We start from the raw sequence: 11,501 nt of genomic DNA, 5'->3' as shown, positions 1-11,501 counted from the left end.
ATCGAATAAGGCCAGTGTTAAGGCTACTCCAACTAGTTCTCTAATACGAAGCGTCATACCCACCTTGATATACAGGAGTGTCTCTTCCTATACATAAAAGTTTAGGAGTATTTTAAACCGTTTTTGTACCTGTTGAGAATACATCCCTCACATGGTGAACCTCTGCCAAAACTAAGGAGAAAATCAGGTTAGATAGAGACAGCCAAGACTTTGGGACAGTAAATTCATATACACAGGAAATAAAAAATCAGGCTTTGTTCCTGAATGCTGAAAACGAATTCTACAAAACACGATTCCAAATCCAGAAAACACTGATAAAGGAAAAAAAAGAAAAAAAAAAAACCTTTTCCAAGGAATTCTTACATGCAAAATCCCCCACAGAGAAGTAGATTTCAATGCCCTACTATGATTTGGCAATCTCCTAAATTATAGCAAAACAATTAATGAAGCACTTAAAGGATTAACCTAAATTGCCAGACCCCAAACTCTAGGACAAATCATTTGCTCATTTCAATTTCAAGCATCCTTAGTGTTCCAGCACATTCACCTTATTGCCCCTCCCCCCAGCCCTCTCTCCTTACAAGAAAGTCCTCAGGGAACCACCAACTGTCTCTAAAGCAGGACTCACTTAATCTTTGGTTCCTTGACCTTTTTGCTGTGTCTATGGATGGAATTACATAGGTAGATAAATCTAAGCACATGACTAGGCACAGCACAGATAAAACCCCTGAAAATTCAAGTAAAACTTGAGTCGAAAAACCAACGTGATCTAAAGTGATTAGGAGCCGCGATTCTAAAGGGAGAACCCCAAGAGTACAGCAGCGCCAGCCCACCACGCAGGCGTGCCCCACACTCACTTGGATGCAATCAGCGCCAAGTTCTCAGCGGCAGGGACGCCCTCCTATCTGCTTATCCCTGTCCCTGGGATCCCAGGAAGCCAACCTCCGGCTCCGCCCCAGGGGGGAGTTTCCCGCCGCCCCCACGCCCTCAGTAGCTGTCATTCCCGGCAGCGGGCAGAGCAAAGCACTGCCCTGCTTCGGGAAAGGGCAGGACCGCCAGCTCAGAGCTGCCTCGGTGACCAAGCCGGCATGCAGGCAAAGCTGCTTCCCAGCGCCAGCTGCTTCAAAGTGACCACAGCCACACACAACTGTCTGATCGCTCACATCTGTCTGACCCCGAGGCTGAGCTCTCTGCTGGTCGGATAGTAAAAGAGCACTTTTCCTCACCACTAGCATCGTGGGACATAATACAGTCCATTCTGGGCTTTTCCTAAGGAGGTACTAGGTTCCCGGTTCTGCGTGGACACTAGCAGGGAAATCTAAAGCCGACACTGAACGTTAAGTGCCAACTACAGCATCATGCACACTGGCGTGTGGCTGAAAATTTTAACATGGCCATTTTAAACATAGTTTAAAATCTATAATGAGGGGAGGAGCCAAGATGGCGGAGGAGTAGGACGGGGAGACCACTTTCTCTCCTACAAATTCATCAAAAGAATAACTGAATGCAGAGCAAACCTCACAAAACAACTTCTGATCGCTAGCTGAGGTCATCAGGCGCCCAGAAAAGCAGACCATTGTCTTCGAAAGGAGGTAGGACAAAATATAAAAGATAAAAAGTGAGACAAAAGAGCTAAGGACAGAGACCCGTCCCGGGAAGGGAGTCTTAGGTGGCCTTGCTTGGGCTAGGGTCCGGGCCTGAGGGCCCTGAGGACAATCGGAGGGAGCTTCTGTGAGGTGCCAACTTGAACTGTGGGAGACCAAAAGAGAGAAAATTAACCGGCCGGAACACACTGCCGGCCGTTCGCAGAACAAAGGGACGGAGAAAGTCCCAAGAAGAGGTCGCAGGCTGCGGACCCGCCCAGCCCCGCCGGAGGCAGGAGGCAGGGGGGAGGGGAAGGTCGCGGCGAGACACAGGGCGCAGGCACCGACCGGCGCGGGCGGGGACTGGGGCTGGGGACGCAGAGGGCGGAAGGCGCGCGCACCCGACTTGCGCCAGCGGAAACTGAGACTGGGTCCGCGGAAGGGAGTGGGCGCGCCACACCTGGGGATAGTGCGCCCATCAAGCCCCTCGCTGCCTGGACCGCTCTGACGGGGAAGGCACAGAGAGCAGGCGCAGCTTTTCCTTCCGCGCTTTTGTGTAACACCCGAGGGCTGGAACCTAGCGCAGCGCGGGGCGCGCTCCATATAGAACAGCCGGGAGCCTGAGCAGCGGCAGACGGAGAAAGCAGCGCCAGCCCGCCCCCGCAGCGTCAGCCCCGCCCCGCAGCGCAAGCCCCTCCCCGCAGCGTCAGCCCCTCCCAGCAGCGCAACGGAACTAGCTGACTGAATAAGAGTCCACCTCCGCCCGCCTGTGTCAGGGCGGAAATGAGGGTCTGAAGAGACCGGCAAGCAGAAGCCAAATAAACAAAGGGAACCGCTTCAGAAGGGACTGGTGCAACAGATTAAAATCCCTCTAGAAAACACCGACTTCACTGGAAGGGCCCTGTAGATATCGAGAAGTGTAAGCTGGAACGAGGAGCTATCTGAAACTGAACCGAACCCACACTGACCGCAGCAGCTCCAGAGAAACTCCTAGATATATTTTTACTTTTTTTTTCTAAGTAAGGAAAAAAAAAAAAAATTTTTTTTTCTTTTTATATTTTTTCTTTTTTATTTTTTCTCTTTTATTTTCCTTTAAAATTCCCTATTACTCCCCCATTACTCCTTAACTTTCATTTACGTAGATTTTTACGATTTTTTTAATTAGGGGAAAAAAAAATTTTTTTTTTCTTTCTTTCTTTTTCTTTTTTCTTCTTTTTTTTTCTTTCTGTTTTCTCTTTTATTTTCTATTTTTCTTTTTCTCTTATTTCTTTTAAAGTCCTCTAGTACTCCTCTACTACTCTTCATTTTCATTTTCACTACACTATAACCTTACCAAAAAAAAAAAGAAGCCCTATCTTTAAACCGAAGATTATTCTCTCCCAATCTTGACTCTCTGTTTTCTACCTCAGAACACCTCTATTTCCTCCTTTCCCCTTCTCTTCCCAATCCAATTCTGTGAATCTTTGTAGGTGACTGGGCTACGGAGAACACTCTGGGAACAGACAGCTGCGTAGATCTGTCTCTCTCCTCTTGAGTCCCCCTTTTTCTCCTCCTGCTCATCTCTATCTCCCTCCTCCCTTTTCTCCCTCCTCCCTTTTCTCCTGTTCATGTAACTCTGTGAACCTCTCTGGGTGTCCCTAACAGGGGAGAATCTTTTCGCCATTAACCTAGAAGTTTTATTATCAGTGCTGTATAGTTGGAGAAGTCCTGAGACTACAGGAAGAATAAAACTGAAATCCAGAGGCAGGAGACTTAAGCCCAAAACCGAGAACACCAGAAAACTCCTGACTACGTGGAGCTTTAAGTAATAAGTGACTGTCCAAAAGCCTCCATACCTACACTGAAACCAACCACCACCCAAGAGCCAATAAGTTTTAGAGCAAGACATACCACGCAAATTCTCCAGCAACACAGGAACATAGCCCTGAATGTCAACATACAGGCTACCCAAGGTCACACCTAACACATAGACCCAACTCAAAACTCATTACTGGGCACTCCATTGCTCTCCAAAGAGAAGAAATCAAGTTCCACGCACCAGTACACTGACGCAAGCTTCCCTAACCGGGAAACCTTGACAAGCCAATTGTCTAACCCCACCCACTGGGTAAATCCTCCACAATAAAAAGGAACCACAGACCTCCAGAATACAGAAAGTCCACTCCAGACACAGCAATCGAAACAAGATGAAAAGGCAAAGAAATACCCAACAGGTAAAGGAACATGAAAAATGCCCACCAAGTCAAACAAAAGAGGAGGAGATAGGGAATCTACCTGAAAAAGAATTTAGAATAATGATAATAAAAATGATCCAAAATCTTGAAAACAAAATGGAGTTAAAGATAAATAGCCTGGAAACAAAGATTGAAAAGATACAAGAATTGTTTAATAAAGACCTAGAAGAAATAAAAAAGAGTCAATTAAAAATGAACAATGCAATGAATGAGATCAAAAACACTTTGGAGGGAACCAAGAGAAGAATAACGGAGGCAGAAGATAGGATAAGTGAGGTAGAAGATAAAATGGTGGAAATAAATGAAGCAGAGAGGAAAAAAGAAAAAAGGATCAAAAGAAATGAGGACAACCTCAGGGACCTCTGGGACACTGTGAAACGCCCCAACATTCGAATCATAGGAGTCCCAGAAGAAGAAGACAAAAAGAAAGGCCATGAGAAAATACTCGAGGAGATAATAGCTGAAAACTTCCCTAAAATGGGGAAGGAAATAGCCACTCAAGTCCAAGAAACCCAGAGAGTCCCAAACAGGATAAACCCAAGGCGAAACACCCCAAGACACATATTAATCAAACTGACAAAGATCAAACACAAAGAACAAATATTAAAAGCAGCAAAGGAAAAACAACAAATAACACACAAAGGGATTCCCATAAGGATAACAGCTGACCTATCAATAGAAACCCTCCAGGCCAGAAGGGAATGGCAGGACGTCCTGAAAGTAATGAAAGAGAATAACCTACAACCTAGATTACTGTATCCAGCAAGGATCTCATTCAGATATGAAGGAGAACTCAAAAGCTTTACAGATAAGCAAAAGCTGAGAGAATTCAGCACCACCAAACCAGCTCTTCAACAAATGCTAAAGGATCTTCTCTAGACAGGAAATGCAGAAAGGTTGTATAAACGTGAACCCAAAACAACAAAGTAAATGGCAACGGGACCACACCTATCAATAATTACCTTAAATGTAAATGGGTTGAATGCCCCAACCAAAAGACAAAGATTGGCTGAATGGATACAAAAACAAGACCCCCATATATGCTGTCTACAAGAGACCCACCTCAAAACAAGAGACACATACAGACTAAAAGTGAAGGGCTGGGAAAAAATATTTCATGCAAATGGAGACCAAAAGAAAGCAGGAGTCGCAATACTCATATCAGATAAAATAGACTTTCAAATAAAAGCTGTGAAAAGAGACAAAGAAGGACACTACATAATGATCAAAGGAGCAATCCAAGAAGAAGATATAACAATTATAAATATATATGCACCCAACATAGGAGCACCGCAATATGTACGGCAAACACTAACGAGTATGAAAGAGGAAATTAATAGGAACACAATAATAGTGGGAGACTTTAATACCCCACTCACAACTATGAATAGATCAACTAAACAGAAAATTAACAAGGAAACACAAACTTTAAATGACACAATGGACCAGCTAGACCTAATTGATATCTATAGGACATTTCACCCCAAAACAAGCAACTTCACCTTTTTCTCAAGTGCACACGGAACCTTCTCCAGAATAGATCACATCCTGGGCCATAAATCTAGTCTTGGAAAATTCAAAAAAATTGAAATCATTCCAGTCATCTTTTCTGACCACAGTGCAGTAAGATTAGATCTCAATTACAGGAAAAAAATTGTTAAAAATTCAAACACATGGAGGCTAAATAACACACTTCTGAATAACCAACAAATCATAGAAGAAATCAAAAAAGAAATCAAAATATGTATAGAAATGAATGAAAATGAAAACACAACAACCCAAAACCTAGGGGACACTGTAAAAGCAGTGCTAAGGGGAAGGTTCATTGATTACAGGCTTACATCAAGAGAAACAAGAAAAAAGCCAAATAAATAACCTAACCTCTTACACCTAAAGCCAAATTAGAGAATGAAGAAATGAAACCAGGGTAGCAGAATGGAAAGAAAATCATAAAATTAAAGGCAGAAATAAATGCAAAAGAAACTAAAGAGACCATAGCAAAAATCAACAAAGCTAGAAGCTGGTTTTTTGAAAAATAAACAAATTGACAAACCATTAGCAAGACTCATTAAGAAACAAAGAGAGAAGAACCAAATTAACAAAATTAGAAATGAAAATGGAGAGATCACAACAGACAACACTGAAATACAAAGGATCATAAGAGACTACTACCAGCAGCTCTATGCCAATAAAATGGACAACTTGGATGAAATGGACAAATTCTTAGAAAAGTATAACTTTCCAAAACTGAACCAGGAAGAAATAGAAGATCTTAACAGACCCATCACAAGCAAGGAAATCGAAACTGTCATCAAAAATCTTCCAGCAAACAAAAGCCCAGGACCAGATGGCTTCACAGCTGAATTCTACCAAAAATTTAGAGAGGAGCTAACACCTATCTTACTCAAACTCTTCCAGAAAATTGCAGATGAAGGTAAGCTTCCAAACTCATTCTATGAGGCCACCATCACCCTAATTCCAAAACCTGACAAAGATGCCACAAAAAAAGAAAACTACAGGCCAATATCACTGATGAACATAGATGCAAAAATCCTTAACAAAATTCTAGCAAACAGAATCCAACAACATATTAAAAAAATCATACACCATGACCAAGTGGGCTTTATCCCAGGAATGCAAGGATTCTTTAATATCTGCAAATCAATCAATGTAATACACCACATTAACAAATTGAAAGATAAAAACCATATGATTATCTCAATAGATGCAGAGAAAGCCTTTGACAAAATTCAACACTCATTTATGAAAAAAAAAAAAAAAAAAGCAGGAATAGAAGGAACATACCTCAACATAATAAAAGCTATATATGACAAACCCACAGCAAGCATCACCCTCAATGGTGAAGAATTGAAGGCATTTCCCCTGAAATCAGGAACAAGACAAGGGTGCCCACTCTCACCACTACTATTCAACATAGTGTTGGAAGTTCTGGCCACAGCAATCAGAGCAGAAAAAGAAGTAAAAGGAATCCAGATAGGAAAAGAAGAAGTGAAACTCTCACTGTTTGCAGGTGACATGATCCTCTACATAGAAAACCCTAAAGACTCTACCAGAAAATTACTAGAGATAATCAATGAATATAGTAAAGTTGCAGGATATAAAATTAACACACAGAAATCCCTTGCATTCCTATATACTAACAATGAAAAAACAGAAAGAGAAATTAAGGAAACAATACCATTCACCATTGCAACAAAAAGAGCTGTTTTTTTTTAACCTCATCATCCTAGAGGTTCTGCTAGAGGGTTGGGCTACAATAGAGATTTCTATTGTTCAAAAATCTATTGTTTTAGAAAGCTCCCAAGATAATTTCAGTAAACCTAGTTTTGGAACTAGTGCTTGGGGAAATACTTAAACTTTAATGTGCATATAATACAACTGGGAAGCTTGTTGAAATACAGATTGATGCAGTAGGTTTGGGGTGGGTACATGCATTTGTAACAACTCTCAGGTAACACAAATGTTGTTGACTAGGAGACCACACTTTGAGTAACCAGTCTACTATGTTGCTTATGGAAGTAGTTCGACATTTCATTTGTCCCAAAGAAATCATTTACTGTAGCGAAAGATAGTCATGGAATAATGGTCTGTTTGTTAGGACTTCACATCCTCATGAGCTTGGCCTTTTAGGTCATTTGCGGAAGTCCCAAGTTTCTCAAACTTGAGTTGTTGAGTCTTGAAGATTCACATTCTCAAAAAGGAGTTTATATTTTAGGTTCTCCATTTAGTGAAACATTGTGAAAGTAACAGACATATATTCTGGATCACCAGTTGACTGTCTTATATATAAGAAGAGGGTATTGTCATGTGGTTTTTGCACTAAGGAATCCCCTAAAGTGACAGTTAACTTTAATTCAGCCTTTCTGAAAGTGGAGTTTCTGAAGCCCTGAAGTACCAAGTTTGAGAAATTCTTAAAGTGTCCTCTGTAAACAACTGGGTCCTCTAAAGGGGACCCAATAAGGGTCCAAATGACTTTGAATCAGCCACTTGCTAGACTTACTCAGCATCTCTAAAATGAGAGGACTGGATCTAAGTAATCTTTTTGGTCCTTTTATGTTCAAAACTCTAGGATTGATTTTTATTTTTCTGTTTTTCTTTTTTCAAGTACAGTTGATTTACAATGGTGTGACTTCTCTCTGCCATACAGAAAAATGACTCAGTTTTATATGTATAGGCATTCTTTTTTTTAATATTCTTTTCCATTATGTTTTATCACAGGATATTGAATATAGTTTCCTGTGCTATAGAGTAGAACCTTGTTGTTTATCCATCCTATACTTAATAGTGTATATCTGCTAACCCCAAACTCACAGTCCTCACTCCATACCGCTGTCCCCCTTGGCAACCACCGGTCTGTTCTCTATGAGTCTGTTTCTGTTGCATAGATAGATTCATTTGTGTCAATTTTTAGATTCCACTTACAAGTGATATCATATGGTATTTGTCTTTCTCTTTCTGATTTCACTTAGTTTGACAAACTCGAGTTGCATCTTAGGGTTGAGGTTTTTTTTGTTTGTTTTGAGACAGTATTAGAAGTCTGTGATACTTATTTTAGTTGGACATGAATATAACATTTGTTGGCAAATCAGGAAGAAACCTGATCTACTCTAAAATGAGTCATTGTCATCTCCTGCTGTCAATGGGGGAAATTTCACATTTTGAGGCATTTGCTTTTGTGGCTGAAGAAACTTTTTCCACTACATGTTGGGTCACCTATCTAGCCCTATTGAAGAGGTGACTGATCAAATTCACTGAGTCACAAAATTAAATGTGAATAGTAGAGAGCTTTTCATTACTTCCTTTCTGTTGACTAAATTTTGAAGATGATGTTCTAAAAATAATATGCTACTAGCTGGTAAAAATAATGGGAGAGAGAGGGGTAGAGATTGGTTGTAAAAGGTAGAGAGGTCAAGAGAGGATACAGATAGACTTTGTAGCTAAAAAGATGGGAAATGGAGACTCAGTAAATACCTGAAAGTTGCATTATTTTTAGTTCAAAATGAGTTGTTACCAAGAAATACAAATTTAAAAATTAATTGGCTAAAAATATGATTTGAGTTTTACTATATTTACTTATAGAGACACATGCAGGCCTCAGTCACTTTCTGGAATGAACCTAGTCCCTTCTATTTCTGTCTTAGCTAAGACCACGAGTAAGACTAAGGTCCTAAGCCTTACACTGAGGTCCCTGACGCAGTTCTTGATTCTCTGGATGCCAGAAGTTATCTTCTTCACATTTATTAAGAAATAGATCCCAGGAGATGATTTTTCCCTAAGAATTCCACAAAATATGGTACATTCAGCCATCTTGCTTGGTTTTAAAAAAGATTCAGCAATTTTACTTTACTGTAAAATAAATTGCTTTCTGTACTTTTCATATGAGAAGGAAGTATTTAATATTTATCTCAGAATTGCAGACAGTTTCAGATTCTGGAGATGTAGGAATCTTCCTATCACACAATATTGGCTCTTATTCTTTTCTACCTTTGTTCTGTTTATAGTTACTGAAGTATTTTTCTTCTCCACTGAAATTAAAACTTGAGGTAACATTTCTGCTAGCATTGCAAGTGGGCAGAATTTACCACAGTTAAAGGAGAGACAGAATTGGATTTGAGCAAGGAAATATAAAAATATTACCATTTGGGGCTGCCTATGTCATGTAACAGACATAGTGAAATGTGCTCGGTCATCCATTATTTTTTTTTAAATTTTATAAAAGTGTAGGTAATTTACAAGGGTTGTGTTTCTAGTGTAAAGCAAAGTGACTCAGTTCTACTTGTATGCACAAACACACGTATTGCTTTTCAGGTTCTTTTCCATTATAGGTTATTGCAAGATACTCAGTATAGTTCCCTGTGCTGTATACTGGTGGTGGTGGTGCTGGTTTAGTGTCTAAGTCGTGTCTGACTCTTGTGACCCCATGGACTGTAGCCCGCCAGGCTCCTCTGTCCATGGGATTCTTCAGGCAAGAATACTGAAGTGGGTTGCCATTTCCTTCTCCAGTGCTGTGTAATATCTGTCATCTATTACTTTCAGATGAGATACTTGAGAGTGAGAAGTTCAGTGAATCACTGAGGATTAGGGAGTGGTGGAACCAAGACTCTAGTTTATGTGCTTTGGACACTCATTCCACCTCTTGATGCTTCCTCTCAACAATGGGTAGTTTGTGAGCTGTCTGGATATACCAAAAGGGAAGGAATAGTGAACACAGCAGTTAACATTTCAAATTGTTGGCAAACTAAACTCATGAAAAGAAGAGAAACAGAAATAAATGAGCTCTTTGGCAAGAGTGATAACTGAAAAGGATGCAAGGGAGAGGCAAGGTAGCCTCGCGTAGAGCAGAGATGGGTCATAATTAAACCTAACATGAACTCTAGGAACCGGCATCCTGGAAGACATGTTCATGCTGGTACTCATCAGCAGTCAGATGGATTGAGGCCTTCTCCCAAAAGGCATCAGGAAGAAAAAAATACATGAGAAAATGGAAGAAAGATTTGAGAGGGAGTAGGAATAGAGGTGTTAGATATGTTGGAGAGGGAAAAATTTCCCCTTCTATTCCTCTTGAATTCTGGTGGCTGGACTCATGATACAAGTGACATCAGAGAGCTAACAGGAGAAAAAAAAATTTAATTCATGTGCATGGTGGTCTAGGAACTAAGAAGTGGCCAAAGAAGGCAGCTTTTATATGTTTTAGAAAAATGTGTGAGGAATTGACAAGACAAATAAACAGGTTTGGGGTGTTCAATCAGTGAAGAATCTAAACAGTTTAGACTTGCCTTAGTAAATTAAAGAAGTAACAAGATTTGTTCATATAGGCTTCTTGGCCTGACTTCCCTATCTCTGGGGATAAGGGAGTTCTACCTCCAAATGCCAGGAAGGCACGTTGCATAGGGGAGATTTACTTCCTGCTTTCAGGGAGACAGATGGGGAGGGTCAGAGTGTCCCTCTTGCACTGGCTATTGCTTAAGTAGCTTTAATACAGAATGATCAATATGCCACTGAGGCACACTTTGGGGTGGCCTTCCAGAACCCCAACAGATAGTTGACTTCTCTGCCTTTCAGGGATTCTGAGGTCAGGGAATATTTGGAAAAAATAGCAACCAAGAATATAAAGTATCCACTGAAAACTAAAGACCTTATGTGGAAAAGGTTAATAGACATCCAAACGGTAGAAATCAGGAAAGTAGTCTGTAGTGGGATGAATAATATCATCACTGAAAGGAACCTCAGAACTATCTTATTTGAAAATAGGATCTTTGCACATATAATTAGTTAAGATGAGGTTATCCTGGGTTGGAGGGGGCCCTGAATCAATGACTTGTGTCTTTCTAAGAACAGAACACAGAGAGAAGGCTGCAGTGACAACTTGTCTCTAGGAATATTATAGGGTAGATATTGGAAAATTGTTCCCTAAAAAAAGTTAATTTGGAATATTACATAAAATATAAAAATATTTACTCAAAAGCATAGTTGAGCTTTGAAAAAAGGCATGGGGGACAGAACCAAAGAGGGGGCTAAAGTTTACAAGAGGAAGCAGTGCTGAACCCGCTGCCACCTGGTGTAAGGGAATGTCTGTGGGCCTTTGAAAATAAGATATATGAAAATTATGATCCCTAGAGGAAGCAGTGGCCAAAAACAAAACCAGCATATCAGTAACTATTTG

At 40.5% G+C, this 11,501-nt stretch overlaps 1 protein-coding gene across 13 annotated transcripts in view; it reads left to right on the top strand.

Moving 5' to 3' along the window:
• Positions 1-11,501, top strand: part of FHIT (fragile histidine triad diadenosine triphosphatase) — a 1,503,296-nt gene that overhangs the window by 680,517 nt on the left and 811,278 nt on the right. The gene's annotated exons all lie outside the window — the stretch shown is intronic.

The sequence above is a fragment of the Cervus canadensis genome, chromosome 22, assembly GCF_019320065.1.
Source record: "Cervus canadensis isolate Bull #8, Minnesota chromosome 22, ASM1932006v1, whole genome shotgun sequence".
Lineage (NCBI taxonomy): Eukaryota > Metazoa > Chordata > Mammalia > Artiodactyla > Cervidae > Cervus > Cervus canadensis.
Note: the sequence above shows the minus strand (reverse complement) of the source record. Positions and strands in the feature narration are given on the sequence as shown.